Consider the following 22,229-nt stretch of genomic DNA (forward strand, 5'->3'; position numbering starts at 1 on the left):
AACCATGCCTACTAAATTCTCATCCAAATCATTAATATAAATGACAAATAACAGTGGACCCAGCACCAATCTGTACTGAGTTACTTAGTCACAGTGAGGTGACAATGCTTGAGATACTTTTCAATCTGCTGGTTTAGGGAATAGAACGTGGCCAAATATATTCTGCTACTGCAGTCATGCGGTCCCTGTTGCAATGCTTTTGACTGTGGACATTTGGTGAGTGCGAGATCAAGCTCAACTGTTAATACTCTCCCGATCAATTAATCTTCGAGTTAATGCCATGTCTGCCACTCACTGATGGGTCACTATCGTCTGTTGTTATTCTCTGCTACACACTTTTATTTCTTAAACTGGAATGTAGATAGGCTGTGAACTTCATCCCAGGAAAGAGGTCATTTAGCAAAGCTGGAATGTTCATCTCCATATTGGTATGAATCAACATCCAGAAGTTGTGCAGTGACTCAGCTGAGAATTGATGAAACCCTCATTCATGAGGTACAGCTGGGGAGCTCGTATCCATAGGCGGGTTGTCAAGGCACTGGTGACTGTGGATGTTGATTGTGGTTAGCTGGCTCATATTCATTGCCAAATGTATGGGGTTGCACTGCAGGCAAATTCAATCATCTTGAAGCTGGATTTAATCTTAGAAGTCATCATGTTATAACTTGAATTACTGGTCATTTTTTTTGGTTGCTTGTTTTGTTTCAGTGAAAAAACCAATATGATATTCTTGGAGAAAGTCAAGCGCTGTAAAATTTTCATGTTTTTGTATTTTTATTTAAAGGAAATTGAAGAAATTAATATCAAAACTGAAACAGGTCAGCTCATTTTCATACTTTGCACCCTAACCTTGCTGTGTCTTCCACTTGCCATGAGTCTAGCTATTGAAGCCACTTAGCTTATATACTATGTGACAGACTTAAAATGCTGATGTTTTTTCCTTGTTGTACTTACTGTTCTGGTGGACCCACATACTCCTTTGTAGCAGATTTGAATTGTAATCTATTCTTCCCAAGTGGAATAGAAAATAGGTTAAGAAAGTTGCTCAGAAATGTTCCAATTTTAGTGAGTGTAAAAAATAAAGAAACCATTAGGGTGGGACCGATACTTTCTGCCATTATAAGTGGATAATTGCAGTCAGAAGGTAAATGGCATTCTTAAGATTTTAGTCTCCTTCGTTTGCTACAGCAATACCCTCAGCCCAGACATGAGGACAATAAAAACAAAATGTGAATTAAAAAAAAGGAAATTATGCAATGCTTCCACATTTCATTTTTCTGTGAAAATGTCACTGAGCAAAGCCAGTTCCATAGTGTGTTTACTTAAAATAAGAAGAGCACAAAACTTTACACTTGGTTTATAGACTTTTGTCCTTGAGAACTTGCTTTGTATCAAAGGGGTATATTTTGAAGAAGGTGCAATGCTACCAGCTGCAGGTCTGTTACTAGTTGCAGCAATTCGAGGTGATGAACAAAGCGCTTCCGTTTAATTTCGTTTTTCCTCTTTGGTGTATTGAAGTCAATTTGCTAAAAAGCTACGCTGAATGACAATACATATATAGTCAACGCATTTTTATAAAAGCAAACTATTTTTAACTTTTTAAAAATTCCATTTGGATGTGGCTGCAGACATGGAGGCCACAGTGCCTCTATTGTGCAAGAGATCAGAGAACAATAAGTTCAAGGTAAGGTTCACAGACACCCTTTAAAAGTGTTCCTGTTCTAATTTGGATGTCAAAATCTAGCTGTGCTTTGGGATTAAGACACTGAAAAATCTCTGGTGATTGGAGCCGACTGGCAGTCATACTGTCTGATATTAAAGGAAGTCCCATTGAAAATTACTCATCAACTTGCTAGGCTCTTCCTATTGTGTTGCAGTCCATTGCCAAGATTTGTGTGTGCAATTGTTCTAAGATATGTGTTGTGGTGAACCTGACGACAAACCTGGGGCCAAGGTCTAATTGCATTTGAGGCGTAGCAACTGCCCATCCTGTTCTTTTACTTTGTTTGCTGTTTTTAATTTATAATAATTCAGCAGCAGTTTTTTTTTAAGATTTTGACTTGCTGTAAAGCTCTTCTAGATTGTTCAAAGACAATTTTGATTTTAGTTTTAGAGCTGATATTTTTCATTTGAGATTGTTTCAGTCTATTACCATTGTCACAGTATAGCAGTCATGCTATTCATTTTTGGTACTGTGCAAACATGTTGCTGCTGCAATAACTGATGGAGACCTATGAAAATCCTCTTGTAAAACATGTCCTTTTTAACAAATGGCACAGGGTTCACCATGTGATGAGTGGTGGGGGTAAATCTGTATCCTCCTGTTGCATGCAACAATCAGCCCCACTTGCTAAAAGGAGCAATTTTCCTTTTCAACAATGTAATTTAACACAGCATGTGGTGATGGATGCTACCAGAGCAATGACAAAGTGTTACGATGCAGGTACATGGCTGTAAATCCCTATATGAAGAGTCCCCAGCTTCAGCCATATCCTTATGATGGAATACTTTGTCCCTGTTAAAGGAGCACATCTCTGAGAGAGAATTTAGCCCAGAAGGCAATTTAAAAGTAACACCAGCTAATGAGCAACTTGTTAGCTTGGTTAACCACAATGCCAGCATACCTGTTGGGGAAGAAGAGAAGCCAGGGAATACAGTTTAAAATAGGGACAGGAAATTCGAACAAAAAGAACTTAATTAAACCTGTGAAATCTGCTCTAACGATAATAAGACAGATTAAAAGGCTGAAAAACTGTAGAGTGATGTTTAAATTGGCCCTGTTCATTGACCTTTTTAAGAGAAATACTGCCTATTTAGGCCTGCAATACTTTTCCGCTTCTAATCTGTTTTTGTTTTGAGTTTGTAAATCTCTTTGTAATCCTGCCAATGTGAGTGCATAAAATAACTGCCACCAAATGTAAATAACTTTACAAACTTAGTAATTAAATCTGTGAACAGCGTAGAAGGTGCATCAGATATAACATGCAGCCAAGGTTTCCACACATACACCATATATTGTAGTATGCGAATTGGAAGAGGAACGTTTTGTTTTCCTCCAGGGTCAATGGTGAAAGTGGCAGGTGGATTGAGAATTGCCAGTATGTGGCAATTGCAACCAATCAATGCAATGCAAACTTGACCCTTTCCAAAAACCTTTTACTTCAGGATGTCCATTTCCAAATTATAGGAATCACTGAAATTCTGTTTTCTTACTTTATTTTATTTATTAGTGTCACAAGTAGGCGTATCTTAACAGTGCAATGAAGCTACTGTGAAAATCTCCTAGTCGCCACACTCCGGCGCCTGTTCGGGTACACTAAGGGAGAATTTAGCATGGCCAATGCACCTAACCAGCACGTCTTTTGGACTGTGGGAGGAAACTGGAGCACCCGAAGGAAACCCATGCAGACACGGGGAAATGTAATTTTAGATTGTTGTGAAAAACCAGAGCAATACAATTGCTGACTACACAACTGTGATGAGTATAGGTCTTCAAATATTTAATCTTTGTGCTTATGTTTATTTAGTTTGAAATTCTATGTAGATATAGGATTCTTTAAAGTCTGATCGTCAACTCCATTGTTTGTCTATCTTGCTACATATTTTATTCCCATTCCTTATTCCGTGTAGAACTTGAAATATTTGAAGGTCACGCTTCCATGATTGAGAACCCAGCCCCTGAACACAAAGAGTGTGTAAACAGAATCATGTTGATCATAAACCTTACTGATATTTATGTACCAGCGTAAGATTGTTGCAGCTACAATGTTGTGTCTTTGAATCCCTTCTACTTCTGGCTATCTTTTCTGAGAGTGTGGATTTTAGTCAGTCAGCCAGATATCTGAAACGTGCAACAAAACACAACATGTACTTAAGAGTTTTCAAACTAAGCCACTGTAGAAATTCACTGTCTCTTTTCTAATATCAAGTGCATTCCAATGACCCAATCTCTAAGTTTAGGCACCAGTTGGTTAGTAAGAAAGGCGACTTAAGTATGTGTAGGGCACACTGCTGGATTTTAGCAGCTAAAGACGTGCACAGAGCACAGATGAGGTTGCGGCTGCTTATGCAGCCAGACCTACCCTCCCTGTCAGGCCATTAGCTTCTAAGATATCCTGGAGTCAAGTGGGAAGAAACCAAGCCTCCAGGATTGATACACCCTTCGCGGTTACACTAACAAGCCAAGCTCACTGTCTTATCAGCGGTGCAGTCGAGCACTGCAGATTTGTCTCCTTGGGGTTGAGCAATCTCAACCCCAAGGAGATTCCTCCTGTCTCTAGTTTGGCGGCACCACCCACCCCAACTTCAGATAGCACCTTGACAATTGTAGGCTTTCCCTTTGGTAGTAACTTAATGTGATCTACCCCATCATTTTTAAGTGGCTACCGCTAACATAAAAATAATGCTGATTGAAAAAACTAGGCTAATGTTACACTAAGAGCAACGAGATATGGAACAGTGGGGGAAGCTGGCAAAAATTGCAGGGATTTGGTGTGTTTGTGGATGGATGGAGATGGATCTAATGTCTTTCCTGGCATGTACATGATTATTGCTGTGTTTTGCAATGTTGCAGAACTATTCATGTATGCAGTATAGCTTTTTGGTAATGAAATGCAGTTACATATTTAAATTGCTATTTTTAAAATTCTTTTCCCATCCCTCCTCTCCTGAAAGTGTTGATTTGCACAACTAGAGGCAGCAATTGGTTTGTGATATCTTGTCGATGTAGGATCATTACAACCAAGCCAGAGCCTGCTCTCACCTGTTCCAATTCTAGTGTCAGTGTACATCAGTAACTATTGAATTTGTCTTCCCTATATCTTGGCTTCTGTGGCCAATTTCAGCACTGTAGTTGAGAGCTAATTTGAAGCAGACCAGAGACAACCCTGGACGTTTTCTGGTCTTTTAACTCAGACAGAAACACTAAGACTGAGCTATTGGATTGGGGTAGAATTGTGTGTTTCCATGAGATGTTTGTCTTTCCAGTTTGCAGGGTGGCATGGTGGCACATTTTCCCCATGTCTGCGTCGGTTTCCTCTGGGTGCTCCGGTTTCCTCCCACAGTCCAAAGATGTGCAGGTTAAATTGATTGGACATGCCAGATTGCCTATAGTGTCCCGGGGTGTGTAGGTTAGAGGGATTAGCGGGGTAAATCTGTGGGGTTGTGGGGATAGGGCCTGGGGTGGAATTGTTGTTGGTGCAGACTTGATGGGCCGAATGGCCTCTTTCTGCACTGTAGGGTTTCTATGATTCTATTTCTAAGCATTAAAACTATGCCAGTCTGAGTTGGAGTTTAACTTCTGCTTTTGAGTTAATGTCTACAGATTTGGTATTTATTCTATGACATACAACAGAACCATAAGTTCATTGTAAGAATGCACGCCATCAGTTATTTCATGCAACAGTTAGTTGTTTGCAAGGGGTGGTTTGTCAAGTTTTGCAGATTTAAGTTGTATCTGGTACATAATTTTATGGAAATATGGTGATAGGCAGAATAAAAAGAATCTGTAGATGTCCTTTCTAATGGTCTGACTTTCAGTGAACTTGATTGATTCCTGTACAATCGACAACATGGGGGTACTGAAAGGTCCATTTTTCATTTTGTTCTTAAACTATTATGATTAATATTCATGACAGAAGTTTATGTAATCCTGCAGTTTATGGGAATAACCATTGTAATTTACCAATAAGTTCACAGGATAAGGTTCATCTTCACATTTTATGATTTAGGAGTTGGAGGATGGTTTGCACCATTGCGAGCAATAATTTGCTGTACAATATAAAAATTGCAAGATACTTTTAGTGTGACTTATACATTGACTTTTATAATCTACGGGAGATCAAAGTGTCAGTTCGACACTAAGTAAACTTTGTGTATTCCACAATGGAAATAGTCCAGGAAGAAATTGGTATGGAAACTTCCCTTTTTGTCAGCATGTCTTAAAGGTGGAACAGTGTGCCCTGACAAGATCTATTACCATAAATTTTGAGATGGCCGGGAGGCAGAGATAGCTCGAAGATAGGGGCATAAGAACTAGGAGCAGGAGTAGCCTGCTCTGCCATTCAAAAAGATCAGCCATGATCTTACTGTGGACTCAGCTCCACTTACTTGCCTGCTCACCATAACCCTTAATTCCTTTACTGTTCAAAAATTTATCTATCCTTGCCTTAAAACATTCAATGAGGTAGCCTCAACTGCTTCACTGGGCAGGTAATTCCACAGATTCACAACCCTTTGGGTGAAGAAGTTCCTCCTCAACTCAGTCCTAAATCTACTCCCCCTTATTTTGAGGCCATGTCCCTTAGTTCTAGTTTCACCTGCCAGTGGAAACAACCCCCCCTGCTTCTATCTTATCTATTCCCTTCATAATCTTATATGTTTATATAAGATCTCCCCTCATTTTTCCAAATTCCAATGAGTATAGTCCCAGTCTACTCAGTCTCTCCTCATAAGCAATCTTCTTAACTCCGGAGTCAACCTAGTGAATCTCCTCTGCATCCCCTCCAGTGTCAGTATATCCTTTCTCAAGTAAGGGGGCCAAAACTGTACACAGTACTCCAGGTGTGGCCTCTCTAGCGCCTTATACAGCCTTATACATGACCTCACTGTTTTTAAACTCCATCCCTCTAGCAATGAAGGACAAAATTCTGTTTGCCGCCTTAATTGCCTGCTGCACCCGCAAACTTTTCTCACTGTGTTGTTTCTGTGTTCTGTTTATACAGTATCACACCAACTCCACTGTGTACCTGGGGATGAATTTCAAAAGTAGCAAAACTATTTTAGAATGGTTTACGGTTTGCACTGTTTTATTTTTTAAAATCAAAGTGAATCTTAATGAAAATGAATAAAGGATAAAGTGCTGGTGTGGGGAGAGTTGCTTATAGTTGGAGTAGGGATAAAGTACAGAGCTCTGTGGAGATCCACAGATAAACCTTTACTATGTACTCCACTATCTACGTCGTTAAGTCATTTAGCTTTCTAATTAATTCTGTTTCTAAAATTTCAGTGACAGCAACTGCTCTTATGGCGCTGAGAGAGTACAAGGTGCCCAGAGTTGTTGGGGATCGAGCACAGAGGGTTGTCTGCCGGGCACATAGAGCATCTGAGTACAGATAACAACCAGCAATACGGTAAGTGAAATAAAAATCTAAATACCACATAGGACAGAAAAGGAAGAAGTGTTAAAACTAGTGAAAGCATAAAGCCAGCTTTGTGTATTACTGAACCATAAGTAACCATGTAAGGATCAAAATTTGAATGTAAAAGTAATTTCCATGTACAGTTAAATTCTTCTATGAAAACTTTTTTCGACTAGATAAAGATCCCTTGCTAAGCACAAAATTCTTATGACACAGCTTTGCTTGCTTAACATGCAGGTTAATAGGAAATAAGTGGGACTTTAATAAATGTTATTCTGCACAACACTGGAACAATGGCAGTCACACAGTTAGAGGAAACTCTAAACCATAAAAGCACGTTCGGATGGTTTATGAAATCAGCTGAGTTCTGTTCCTGTTCTCTGTATTTTGTGTAAACACAGAGCATTGGAGCTGCAGCCACCAGCAGTCAGATCTGACTTATTACACATGGTGTAGGCTGAGAGACCATGAGAAAAGATATTAAGTTCGGGAGCAAAAAGTTTAGATGCAATTGACTGAAGTTGCAGCATTAGTTAGTATCCTGAAAAGAAGTGATTTCCACCTTCAGCTGGATTAATGAATCAAACTTCAAATCGGATCTCCATTTTCTAAGCAGTTTCGACACACCAGACTATTTGACAGACTGCTTGATAAGGTAAATGAGTTTTATTTAGATGCAAGTAATCGCACTGACAGTCAACGGTTGCAAGTAGAATCTGAAAAAGTCATAGTGAGTTTTTTTTTCTACTTTTTGTGTCTGCAACTTTAAACCCGAGCTGAGATAATGTCACCAAGTGGTTTCATTTATGTAGTCCATTCTACTATACATGAAGGACGATGTACATAGACAGTACTGTTGGATTTGAATGACCTGGTAATGCAGCAGCGCATGGACTAGTAACATATTGATTTCCCATTTTTTCTTACCACCTAGAGTAGGTGTAAGACAACTGTAGTGAAAGGAAGAAAAATTGATACGCTAGTGGTCTAATTCTCCCAGAGCTTTTGAGAATTAGGCAAAGAGGGAGCCATCATCCAAACCTGAGAAGATTACCTTCACGTAAAAGAACCAGATGCTGGAATCAGAACTGACGAAAGGTCGTCGGCGTGAGACTTTAACTCTATTTCCTTCTTCATTAAAGCTGCTTGACTTGAGTATTTCCAGCATGTTTTTTTTAAATCAGATTTCCAGCATCTGCAATATTTCTCTTTGGTACAGATTCCCTCTAGCTTTAGTGGGGCAAGTAGCACAGGAGCACTGAACAAGGTTGAAAATGGCGTGAGACATTAAAAGGCTGCAAAAGAAGTGTTGTAATCTGTATTGGCTCTTTTAAACATGTGTATTGAGCCTATGTTCCATTTAGGACTTTCAATTTACATTTTCCATCCATCAGATTATTTGCATGTCTGTCGTCTTAATGAGGTCAATTAGAAATGTAAACACGTTCATTTTATTAATTGTTGTTTCAGTCTCATAGTTCCAGCTATCAACATCAACCCTCGGCACAATAAATTTCCAATTTGAGTACAATTTTACCTTGCCATATTTGGTAAGGAGCAATAGGGCATAAAGCTGAAGACAGAGTGAGACCTGGCGGATGTATTATTCCATACTTGAATTGGCCAGATGGACCACAGTGGTCTTTGCAGTTTGATGCATTCCAATGATATTGATTGCAATATTGTCGGGTTACAAGAATAACAATGTCAAATGTTAACACCATGGAGATGTGTGTGAAGATATAGATACTATAAAATACTTTATATGGTGTAAGTCATCATTACTATTACGAGGCATTGTATATATGAGAATTGCATATTTTGCACGTGAATTTGGCTGGTTATCACTATACTTTTATGTTTTATTTTAAATGGATACTAAGCTTGGTCATCATGAATATCAGATTCTCGATGTTTAATTTCCTTTGCAACTTTATCATTTCATACCAGGGTAGAGTAAAGACTGCAATGGTGTTAAATCCATTTGATTATTGTTTAAAATGCAACCACATCAGAAGTTGGTAAAAAAAAATCTTTTAACTTTAAAGTAGCGCAATTACTCTTAGAATATAGCCTTCTCCAGCACTACAACCCACTCCCACTCCTCCACACCACCAAATATTCTTTTCCTTTGACTCTGCGGACTCTTTTGTAGCCTTGCTTCCTCAAACCTGTCTCTGAGGGCTGTGCCTTCAGCCCACTGGGCCCTGCCTCCTTCAGGTCCCATGCCCTAAGAGGTGACCATGGACTTAGAATCATAGATTGATTCTATGAATCATAGAAGAAGAAGAAGAAACCCTACAGTACAGTGCAGAAGGAGGCCATTCGACCCATCGAGTGTGCACCGACCACAATCCCACTCAAGCAGTTTTCCCGTAACCCCACATATTTACTCTGCTAATCCCCTGACTCAATGGGCCTAATGGCCTCTTTCTGTACTGTACTGTAGGGTTTCTTCTTCTTCTTCCTCTTCTGACAGTAGGTCAATTTTAGCATGGCCAATCAACCTAACCCGCACACCTTTGGACTGTGGGAGGAAACCGGAGCACCCGGAGGAAACCCACGCAGTTTTTAGCCAATAAGGGAATTAAGGGTTATGGGGAGCGGGCGGGTAAGTGGAACTGAACCCATTATCAGATGAGCCATGATCTTATTGAATGGCGGAGCAGGCTTGAGGGGCCAGATGGCCTACTCCTGCTTCTATTTCTTATGTTGTCACGGGGAGAATGTGCAAACTCCACACAAACAGTGACCCAAGGTCAGAATTGAACCCAGGTCTCTGGCGCTGTGAGGCAGCAGTGCTAACCACCGTGCCGCCCTGTTGGACTTCTGTTGGATTGATCCATGATTATTCTTGGTAAAGTGATACAGTGGTTTGTCATTACCTTTTGAAGTATGGCTGACCAGGAAACTCTCTCACTCTTATCATCTGCCATCAGGCATATGAGAAGGATTTACAGGATGATAATTAGCCTGTTTGGTCAGGTTATGCACACACCTTCTGTGATCATCAAGTCCTGAAGTGGGATTTGAACCTGGAGCCTCTGGCCCAGAGGTATGGACACTACTATTGCACTACAAGACCTCCACCCAGAACCTATGCTCTGGAGTTCCCTGCCTAAACCTCTACTACTCTACCCTCATTGACGACCTTCCTTAAAAATCACAGCTTTGATCAAGTCTTTTCTATAATCACCTTTAGACCTGGCCTTCATTCCTTTATTTTATGATTCTGCAAAGTACCTTTGAAACTTTTTTCTACATTAAAGGTGCTGTATAAATGTGAGTTATTGATGTGATTTAGCAGCTAATCATATTAACCAAACAAAGAAACCTAGAATACAATGTAGGAATTCTGAAGGAGGAAACATTGCTGTGTTCTTCTTTGAGACAAGTTTTTTTCCTGACAATGCTATAAATGGTCAATCTTTTATTAGATTGAAAAATTCAACTTGGCACAGCAAGAATTGCCGGCAAGGATACCGGGTCAGTCAAGGTTATGTCTTTGATTAAGTTCAAGTTTGTTGTGAAAGCATCCAATTCCTATGGATACTTACTGCAGTAAATTTATGTAAAGTGATGTCAGTTGGCTTAGCCAGATCCATTGTTAAGAGACAGAAGATAGATGCGATCACTTTGGAGTAGTCAGTGTTACTTCATCCACCTTTGTGAAGCTAATGACCTCCTTCTAATAGAGTGACCTTGTTGGCTCAGGATGCACTTCAGGATCAATGCCTTCTGTTAGCCTTAGCACAATCTGTAATGTAAGATCAGTCTGCAGTGTCTACTAGTTTCACTCAGCTTGTGTTTCTCGGAGTTCTCTAGACAATTGTGTATGAAGTTTTTTTTTAACAAGGCAATGCTTATCCCTTTCTGGAGTAGTATTTAGAGTTCTGGTCATCATATTTCAGGAAGAACTGAAAAGCATTGGAAAAGGTGCAACAATGAGCCATCTGTTTGATACCTGCTAATAAGATAAGACATTTTGGACCAATTCCGGCAGAATTGAATGCCTACTTAAAGGGCACTGTAACATGTACCCGATAGTGGGTTTTTTGTGGTTGTGTTAAATGTTCGGTTCTGGAGTTTAAGATGCCTCCAAAAATAGTGTTTAGTCAATAGTGCTTTTGGTCTGCTTGTTACTGGAAACATCTTAAAACATGTAATCTTGTTTTATTATCCATTCATCTATTAACTGGAAGTTCAAATTTCTTTTATAAAAATTATTGTTCTCTGCTGGCATCATAACACAAGAACCTTTGATGGGAAAATTATAAAGCCACTTAATCAAGCAGTCCGATATATCTAAAAACCCAGTTGAATTTTGGACCTAATACCTGTTAAGCTGTCCACTCGGACAGAAATTACTCATTTGCCTTTCAACTGGCATTACCACAATACATTTAATATGTATTTTGATACTCCACTGTTGTCTGGATGCACAGATTAAAGTGACCACAAGCTGGCATAATACAGTGTGGAAATATTTAGAATACACAATGTTACAAGATTTGAAGCAAGACAAACTCTTGATCCACCATGATCAGCATCGCCGTATGTTAGCTTGCCTGCCTGGCACATTCAGTCTTCCCATTTGCGTACACATCCTCCTCCTTGCACGAGAAGTTCTCTGCTTCGTTATCTCAATCTTCTATCCTTAGTTATATTTCTGTGATCTTTTGGGTTATGGAGTCTTGTGTCTGATTTTGTGAATCACTCAAGACAGCTGATGTGAGGCATGTCGCTTCCTATTGACTTGTTAGATCCATGACGCTTACGAGATTGTGCAATGCTGAACTTAGCTCTTTGTTTTACAATTGCATTTTAAAAATTGTACATAATCTAACAAGAAAATCCACAACGCGAGAACGCTATTTAGCCTATCAATTCCACTCCATTCAGACCCCTTGTATGGACTTTCATTCCATGCCACCTTTTGATCCCCTACTTTAGGGACACAAAATCTCTTCCTCTACCTGCCCTAAAAAAGAAATTGGACAATAGTATTAAGAATAAGAATTGTATGAAGAATATAATCTTGAGTAGTTTCTAGAAAATGATCCTTCAAATCCTTTCCATCTACAAGGCACAAGTCAGGAGTGTGATGGAATACTCCCCACTTGCCTGGATGGGCGCAGCTCCAACAACACTCGAGAAGCTTGACACCACCCAGGACAAAGCAGCCCGCTTGATTGGCACCACATCTACAAACATTCGATCCCTCCACAACCGATGCTCAGTAGCAGCAGTGTGTAGTATCTACAAGATGCACTGCAGCAATTCACCAAAGATCCTTAGATAGCACCTTCCAAACCCACGACCACTTCCATCTAGAAGGACAAGGGTATGACCACTTCCATCTAGAAGGACAAGGGCAGCAGATACATGGGAACACCACCATCTGCAAGTTCCCCTCCAAGCCACCCACCATCCTGACTTGGAAATATATTGCTGTTCCTTCGCACTTCCTGGGTCAAAATCCTGGAATTCTCTTCCTAACGGCATTGTGGGTCAACCCACAGGACATGGACTGCAGCGATTCAAGAAGGCAGCTCACCACCACCTTCTCAAGGGCATCTAGGGATGGGCAATAAATGCTGGCCAGCCAGCGATGCCCATGTCCCACGAATGAATTTTTTAAAAAAAAGTAACTCATCAAAAGTCAATTTAACTCTTCCATATTTTTTAAATTTATATTGCCAGATCCCCACAGCTGCAATCCTGAGCTTCATGAAAATTCTAAACTAGACAAGAGTAGTAAAATATTTGCAGTCAAATTAGTATCTTTGTTGCAATAGTGTTGCTTTAAATTTGGAATTTCTAATTTGCCAAAGACTTTAGCAAAATCAAAACTTCTTATTCTGGACAAAGCTACTCAAAGCTGAGTTTGTATGAATATAAGTGCAAATTTTGTCAAGAGTCTGGTCTTGTCTAGTTTAGCAGAGTAATCTGCCAATAGGGCAAATGGTCGCCTTCTGTACTGTAAGGATTCTATGATTCTAGTGCTTTAAAGTCTGAATTGTCAAATAATTTGAAATGAATTAACTTTTGATGAGTAGAGTGTAAATGGACAAGTAATTATTTTGGGGAGATTTGAATAGATGAAGAATACCAGATTTTTACCTATAATGGAACAGGAAACACAAAACTTGGATACATTATCAAAGGTGGAGTAGGATCCAAATGTATTACAAACAATTCATTCTAGAGTGTCCGATTAAGCAGCTATCTGGGCTGCGTCCAACAGTCATTTCATTATAAATGAACATACTATTCTGACCCTATACCACTAAATGGTAAGGTCATGTTTAGACTATTGCATGAAATGTTAGATGCTCTACCTAAGAACACCAAAAACATAAAAACAGGGAATGCTGTAAACTTGAAATTATTAAGAAACTAGGTTTTTCATATACGAAAAACAGTTTATGAGGTAACCAAATCCAGATCTTCAAAATTATGGCAAGGTGTAACTACTGTGAGTGCCAAACAATCATTTAGACGTACTGTGGTTGAAAAACTGAAGAGCACTGCTACTGGATTAAAAGTTATTTGATGTTTTATTCTTTATAGAACGAGGTGATAAAATTTTCTACCAACATAATTTCTGTGTAATGTAGAAATTGCAAAACTGTAAATTGCACGACTACAATTAAGTCATCTGGATTAATTTGAATATTGGAGTTTAAGTGATGGTCAGCAGCAGAATTTCCTCAATTTAATTTTAGGTAAATACGTGGGTTTATGGGGATAGGGTTGGGGAAAGGGTTTGTTGTCGGTGCAGGCTCAATGGGCCAATGACCACCTCCTGTACTGGAGGAATCCTATTCTATCAAAACTTAATCATATTTTGCTTTGATGTTTTAAGGGGATGATAAAGCTCTCCAGTCCTCACGGTGCCCGTTGTTATATGGAAGTCCACCTTTTTAATAATGTGCTAGCTAAGACCACAACCAGTGCTTTGCAGGCAATTCGAGCTAGCACACCAAACCCTGGTGCAGGGGAGATTCACCAAAACAGATCTTCTAGAAACATATAAGACTATGAAGGGAATGGATAAGATAGAAGCAGAGAAGTTGTTTCCACTGGCGGGTGAAACTAGAACTAGGGGTCCTGGCCTCAAAATAAGAGGGAGGAGATTTAGGACTAAGTTGAGGAGGAACTTCTTCACCCAAAGGGTTGTGAATCTGTGGAATTCCCTGCCCAGTCAAGCAGTTGAGGCTACCTCATTGAATGTTTTTAAGGCAAGGGTAAATTTTTGAACAGTAAAGGAATTAAGGGCTATGGTGAGTGGGCGGGTAAGTGGAGCTGAGTCCACGAAAAGATCAGCCATGATCTTATTGAATGGCGGAGCAGGCTCGAGGGGCCAGATGGCCTACTCCTGCTCCTAGTTCTTATGTTCTTAGTGCCAGGGAAGCAGCACCGGTATGTCAAGTTGAAGTTTGGGCTGTCTTCGGAGCTAAGGCGGTTAAGGGAAGATTTGACAAGGGGTCCAAGATCGTGACCTGGGAAAAATATTTCCACTGGCAAGAAGGTCAGTTACCAACAGGTGCAGATTGAAAATAACTGATAAAAAGAAGCAGAGGTGATTGATGTAGCGTGCACTGCCTGAAAGGATGATAGAGCCCTCAGTAATAACAGGACTTTGGTGGGGTGGGAATGTTTGACGGGTCATAGGAAAAGGACATGGGACTAGCTTGATAGCTCTTTCAAAAGGGCTGGCACAGGCAAGTTGGGCTGACTGGCCTCCTGTGAATATGATGCTCTCCTCAGGGCAGCATTTGTCTCTCCTGGCAACCTTTCCCACCCCAAATGATGTGGGGAGAAGGACGAGGCTGAGATCCACCTCAGTTAGTTCCTGAGCCTGCTGCAATGAGGTTGATTTAATCCTGCTTGCAGGCCAACTCTGCTGATTAGCAAGCTGTCAGGCAGCAGTTAAAACTGCACGCTCGTAACTGCACACTCATTACCTGCTACGTATCTTCCCGAGATCAGTTGCTTTCTCTCTCAGAGCTTGTATTATTTCTCCCCCCCCCGCCTCCTCTTGTTTTCCTGCAGTCAGTTTATCCTGTAACACTTCACAATTCAGTGGGATCAGTTCCCCCCCTCCCCCCACAAAGGTTGTATGCTTAGAGTGTTTAATAGGGGGTACGGAACCAAGTAACTGGAACAGGCTCGGGCTGAATGGCCCTCTCCGATCCTATATTGGGCATTGGTTGAGGGGATGTGGCATGTTATCTAGGGCCATATTAGCATTTTCTTAGAACCCCCGACAGTGCAGAAGGATGCCGTTCGGCCCATCGAGTGCGCAGACGACAATCCCACTCGGGTCCTATCCCCGTAACCCCATGTGTTTATCCTGGGGTAGCGCAGTGGCACAGTGGTTGGCGCTGCTGCCTCACAGCGCCAGGGACCCAGGTTCGATTCCCAGCCTGGGTCACTGACTGCATGTTTTCCCCATGTCTGCGTGGGTTTCCTCCACGTGCTCTGGTTTCCTCCTACAGCCCGAAGGACATGGTGGTTGGGTGCATTGGCCATGCTAAAGTCTCCCTTGGTGTACCTTAACGCTGGAGTGTGGCAACTAGGGGATTTTCACAGTAACTTCATTGCAGTGTTAATGTAAGCCTACTTATGACCCTAATAGATAAATAAAATAAACTTTTGTGGGGGCTTAATTGGTGGTGTTTTTTTCTCAAAGTGACGTTTTACTCCTTTCAGATTTTGCAGTCAACATTGAAGCAAAGGTACTCACTACATTCCACTTAACAGTCTGAGTGGCTAGGTCATTTCAGACGATAGTTCAGAGTCAGCCACACGGCTGTGGATTGGAGTCATATGTGTAGGCCAATAAGGATGGCAGATTTCCTTCCCTATAGGACGTGAGTGAACATTTTATGACAATCAAGATGGTTTCATGATCACCATCATTGAGATTTATCAATTGAATGAATTTAAATTCCATCTGTGATGGGATTCATATCATAGAAACACAGAAAATAGGTGCAGGAGTAGGCCATTCAGCCCTTCGAGCCTGCACCACCATTCAATATGATCATGGTTGATCATGCATTTTCAGTATCCCAGTCCTGCTTTCTCTCCATACTCCTTGATCCCTTTGGCCACAAGGGCCACATCCAACTCTCTCTTGGGTATATCTAATGGACTGGCCCCAACAGCTTTCTATGGTAGAGAATTCCACAGGTTCACAGCTCTGAGTGAAGAAGTTCTTCCTCATCTCAGTCCTGAATGGCTTACCCCTGATTTTTAGACTGTGACCCCTAATTCTGTATTTCCTCAACATTGGGAACATTCTTCCTGCATCTAGCCTGTCCAGTCCCATCAGGATTTTATATGTTTCTATGAGATCCCCTCTCATTCTTCTAAATTCCAGTGAGTCAATCCAGTCTCTCTTCATATATCAGTCCTGCCATTCTAGGAATCAATAGTATTAGTATGGGCTTCTGGATTATCAATCCACTGATGTTAACACTATGCCACAATTTCCCTATATGGTAATCTAAATGATTACATGGATTGAGTAAAGAGTTGAGACTTTACCGACTCAAGAGCAGCTTCCCTGCTGTCGTCAGACATTTGAATGGTCCTATCATATATTAAGCTGATCTTTCTCTTCACCCTACCTGTAACTGCAACACTATATTCTGCCCCCTATCCATTCCTTCTCTCCCCTATATACCCTATGACGGTATGTGTGGTCTGTACAGCATGCAAGAAACAATACTTTTCACTGTATCCCAATACATGTGACAGTAATAAATCAAATCAAACTTTATGGCCCCCACAAAACGGTGCTACGGCTGACCTTCTGTCTCAACTTCGCATTCCCCACAGATCCGCATATTTCCTTTGAGATCAAAAATCTATCCATTCCAGCCGTGGGCTATCCACAACTCTCAGGTGTATAGAGTTCCGCAGAGTCACAGCACCCTCATCTCAGTCATAAATAATTGACCCCTTATTTTGAGACTGTGACCTCACATTTTAGATTTTCCAGCCAGGGAAAACACTTCTGTGTCAAACCCCTTCAAAGTCTTCTTTGTTTCAATGAAACCACTTCTTATTCTTCTAAACTGCAGAGAGTATTTGCTCAACCTCCCATCATAGGACAAGCCTCTCATCCCAGAAATCAATCTGGTGAACCTTCGTTGTATCACCTCAGATAAGGAGATCAAAAATATAGACTCTGGGCATGCTCTCACCAAAGCTGTATACACTAGTAGCATGGTTTGCCTTCCCAGTTGCTTTTATCTGAATGCTAACTTTCTGTCTTCCTTATATGAGTGCAACCAGGTCTCTGAAGAACATGCCTTTTTTAAAAGCATTCCACAGCAAATAACCTCACATTATATTCCACCTGCCATTTTGTTCCCCATTAATTTAATCTGTCTATATCTCTGCAGCCTCTTTGCATTCTTCTCGCACCTTGTGTTCTGACCTGGTTTTGTATCGTCAATAAACTTGGAAACAGTCCTCTCTTTGACTAAATATCGACGGCAAATAGCTGAGGCCCCAGCCTTGCTCCATGTGGCACGACACAAATTATATCCTGCCAATGTACCCTACTCTCTTCCCCACTCTTTGTGTTCTATTAATCGCTCTTCCATCCACGCTAATATATTACCACAATTCCATGAGCCCTCGGGGTTGCATATTGATCTTTTGTATGGCATCTTAGTGAATGACTTTTGGAAATCTAAGTATACATCTACTGGCTCCCGTTTAGCTACCCTACAGGTTACATTCTCAAAAAACTAATAAATGTGTCCCGGACACTATTTTCTTTTCATGCTTTCTTATGTTGCTAAATGGCATGTCATAAAATGTGACTATTCAGTGTCAAAGGGTTGGTTGTTCTGTGTGCTAAATTTTTTTTTGGTGCACTAGCAATTGGTCCAGTTCAATGCAGAAAGTTTTCTTTTTAAAAGCATTGAAACGGTTCGTGGCCCTGTCGCCTCTAGGACAACGGATTGCAGTTCATACAATCTGCGAACAATATAGGTTAACACTAGTGTTGTACAAAATAAGGTATGGGTTGGGATTTGCAATGAGAGTAACGGTAAGGCTATCAGCTCGCTGTTAAATGGAGGAAATCTTAACGGCAGCTTCACGAATACGCACATGGGCAATTAAATGTGGAAATCCAGAGCCTGCTGTCAGAAATTCCGTTCTTTCCACAGGGTGTGCTGTTGCAGTCCTTGCTGATATACTCTACGTTGAAATATACTCTACAAAGAACAAAGAGGTTGGAGAAACTTGGTTTGTTCCCACTGGAACGACGGAGGTTGAGGGGTGACCTGATAGAAGTCTACAAGATTATGAGGGGCACGGACAAAGTGGATAGTCAGAAGCTTTTTCCCAGGGTGGCAGAGTCAATTACTAGGGGGGCACAGGTTTAAGGTGCGAGGGGCAAGGTTTAAAGGAGATGTACGAGGCAGATTTTTTACACAGAGGGTGGTGGGTGCCTGGAACTCGCTGCCGAGGGAGGTAGTGGAAGCAGAAACGATAGTGACTTTTAAGGGACGTCTTGACAAATACATGAATGGGATGGGAATAGAGGAATATGGTCCCCGGAAGGGTAGGGGGTTTTAGTTAAGTCGGGCAGCATGGTCGGTGCAGGCTTGGAGGGCCGAAGGGCCTGTTTCTGCGCTGTAATTTTCTTTGTTCTTTGAAATGACTGCAATGGCGTGAACTTGCTTTTCTGACCACACAAAAAATTATTGAAAAAGTTATGTCTGGTGCATTCAGGCGTTAAGAGTTTTTAGTGGTGTGATTTTTAAAAAAATAAGCATTGCTGAACACCTCTGGGCCATACAAATTAACTTTATGGCTGTGCCGGCGGGTGGGATCTTCCGAACCTGCCGGCGGCTCACCCCTGTCGCAGGTTTCATAGCAGCGAGGGGTGCATTCGATGGTAAACCTTGTGGTCAACAAGGTTCTGCCACTGGCCAGTGGTAGGCTGCCTCCCGCCACCATGAAACACATGGTAAAATCTCCCTATAAGTGTAGAATCTCATTTCCTCAAGAAAATTTGTGTTGGACATTTATTTAAAATTAAATTAATGCTGGCATTTCCCACCACTGTCAGGCGTGCCTGTTATAGAATCGAATCATAGACTAGTTGCAGCACAGGTTGAGGTCATTCAGCCCATCTTTTGTCAATGCAGTTTGGACCTGGAGGCATTTGAGCAGGTAGCCAATTGAAACTAATTTAGGGGCCATGAAGAGATGCAGGATGCCCTGTCTGAGGGTACCCTCTACACCAGGACAGTCTGTCAGCTGGGACTGCTTTCTGCTCTACATTTTTAAGTGTTCAGAAGGCACCTCAAGATGGAGACACCCTATCTCATCTTACATAGATCAGCAGCTCCCACCTCCGATGGTCAAGCTGCTGATGTGTCAATGTTAGATGGCCTCCTAAGGGCCCTCCAATCTCAGGAGTCTGCCTGTCATCCTTAATCAGGCAGCAAGAAACACCCAGCCACTAATTGACCCAGCTCTGAAAATCTCGTTGGGGTCCACTACTGATGCAGTGCGGAGTTGGAACTTGACTCCTGAAGGAAAATCCAGCCCTGTGTATCTGAGGATACTTCTGTCTGATTAGTTGAAGTTCCTCGCTGTCGCTTCATCTGTTCACAGATGTCACAGATTCCCCCGTGGAATGCCATTTCTTCAAACCGAGAGAGGAATACAGGCCAGCAAGCGATTGAAAGCATCATCCTTCAATTAGAACCCAGAAGCTTACAGCACGGGTGGAGGCCTATCACGTCTGCCCTCCCTCTTTACAGAGTAATCCAAATCCTCCATTCTCATCCCAGAGTCTTGTATCTTATACTGCTCCAAATATTTATTGGACAGAGTTTTACAGCCCTTCATGCTGACAGGACATTCCAGTCCTGTCAAAGGAGTCGATGGACTTTTGAACAACTTGTCGCATTTTCTGCCCCACCCCTCCCTGAGACGAGGACTGTAAAATTCGCTCCTTGCCTCTGCCTCAGCCAATCCCTGAGACAAAGTAGTCCATGTTTCAACAACCCTCTGGGCAGGGAAATTTCTCCGAATGTCAGCTTTAATTTTAACTTGATGTATCCTTCTCGCTGACACCCCAACTGGGAGAAATAGGCATTCTATCAGAACACTTCATAATTTCAAACCCTGTATTTAAGTTACTCTTAGCCTGCTCTGCTTCGCTAATAATAGTCGCAGTATCTCAAGTTTTTCTTCTTAACTATAGTTACCATTCATTGGAAAATCTGTACTCTAATGTTCTTTCTATAATGACACAGTCAAAACTGCACACACATCTCATTACTCTCTCAAATAAATTTATCATTGCTTCTTTACCTTTGTACACTAACACATATAATTAAAAAAACATTCAATGAGCCTTTATCATTGCTTTAACTATCTATACTCTCACTTTCAGGAAATTATCTATTTGAACCTTAACGTCAACCTTAAGGTTCCATCAGACTCTTTGGTGTCTTCCTGTTTCTGTGCTTTTCTCTCAAAATATATAATCTCAATTTATCCATGTTGAACTGTTTCTGCCACTTGTCTGCCCATCCCATTAGCCATCTTATCTTTCTGTGACCCTGCTACTTGCTGGAGAAACACTCTCGGCCATGGAAAGGAGCAGGATTTGCACTGTTTAAGGAACAGTCATCCTCCGTCATAGGAAAGGTTTCACAGTAGCTTTAACATTGTGACCAGTGTGCCGGTGTAACCTGGCTCTGATATTATGTGTGATTTGGGCTGTCCCTAACTCTGTAATAGTTAAACTTTGGGCTTGGGACTATACTGGGATGTAACTGAATCAGGAATGCAGGAAGACTGCACATTTCCTCCCAACCCACCCAAACACATCTGTTCATCCAGTTAGTCATGTTCAGACTTTCGTTTACAAAATGGGTCAAGGTTAACATTACAGCAGTGGCTGTCTGTGGGATGATGCCATCTCAAAATCTTTTGCGGGCCTCTAGAATATTTAAAAATGCCCCCAGATATTAGGTGAAGTGGGTTTGAATGCTATAAAGGTAACTCAGCAAATTAAAACCACAATTGATTATATATTTATTGAGCGATGTTTTTGCAGCAACTATAATAAATGAATCCCTGAATAATAAATTGTGTTTACTTTTACTAGAATGGTTTTCCCTGTAACAAACATTTGTTAGCTTTGAAGTTTTTCCTTCGTGGAGCTGTGCTAGTTGCTGTGTACAATTCTGGGTAGGCAGAAATGACTGTAACATAGTTGTTGCATCTGTTTCGTCAGTTTAAATATTTAAAATTATGCTGTTTATAAATACTTGACCTTAAAATGACTTTTGCGCCCTGCCCTTTTTGAGTCAAGGGAGTTAAAGAATTGATGGACACGGTGCAGAGAATCGCATAGAACAGTAAGACGCAGATCTGAGTTCCCAGTCTGGATTAGTAGCTCTGGTGTGAGAGGCAATGTGTGCAGGTCATCTGATGCTAGAGAGGAAGTGAAAACTGTCGAGTCAACCATGGATCACGGTTATATTCTTCAACAGTGGCAAAGTTGCAGAGATGTGGGAGTCAGTTACGTGCCAGCAACTGGAGTCAAATGGTTCAGAGAGTCCAGAAGTAGAGAAAAAGGTTGTCAGGGAGGAGAGGAAGTGTAAAGAATGGCCCTAAAATGTGTTTCTTTTTAACGTGGTTAATTATTCGATCGAAATGTGAACTGTTGTATTCTTCAGAGGGAGGCCATTTTCTTCAAGTCTAATAAGGAACCACCTGTGTCTGGTCAGTAATTATATATGTGTGCTGTGCATTGGGATAAGACATCAGATTTGGGCTCGCAGTTGAAGCAGGAACATAGGTTGCCTGTAATTTCTAATCTGCTCCTGAGTGTAGTACACTGGCTTTTCCGGTCATATACTGTTGTTGATATAAAATATTCTACAGCTGCATTTACACTATTTTTTTGTTTCTAAAAATATTACCTTTTGATGAAGCATTTTCTTCCTAAAATTCTTTTTATGGTTCTGTAAGCTTAGTAGATTGTACATTTTTAATGCATCACAGTGGTTAGCACTGCTGCCTCACAGT

General features: G+C 41.1%; 1 protein-coding gene across 4 annotated transcripts in view; it reads left to right on the top strand.

Moving 5' to 3' along the window:
• The window catches only part of lrrc8aa (leucine rich repeat containing 8 VRAC subunit Aa), a 62,624-nt gene that overhangs the window by 4,426 nt on the left and 35,969 nt on the right, over positions 1–22,229 (top strand). For 2 of the 4 annotated variants that reach the window (XM_078226307.1, XM_078226311.1), the window contains exon 2: positions 7,007–7,130. The gene's annotated coding sequence lies outside the window, so the exon portion shown is untranslated. Of the gene's footprint in view, positions 1–784; positions 819–7,006; positions 7,131–21,792; positions 21,924–22,229 lie in introns of those variants that run through there. The other 2 variants (XM_078226308.1, XM_078226310.1) reach the window with 2 other exon arrangements.

This window comes from Mustelus asterias, chromosome 13 (assembly GCF_964213995.1).
Source record: "Mustelus asterias chromosome 13, sMusAst1.hap1.1, whole genome shotgun sequence".
Taxonomy (NCBI): domain Eukaryota; kingdom Metazoa; phylum Chordata; class Chondrichthyes; order Carcharhiniformes; family Triakidae; genus Mustelus; species Mustelus asterias.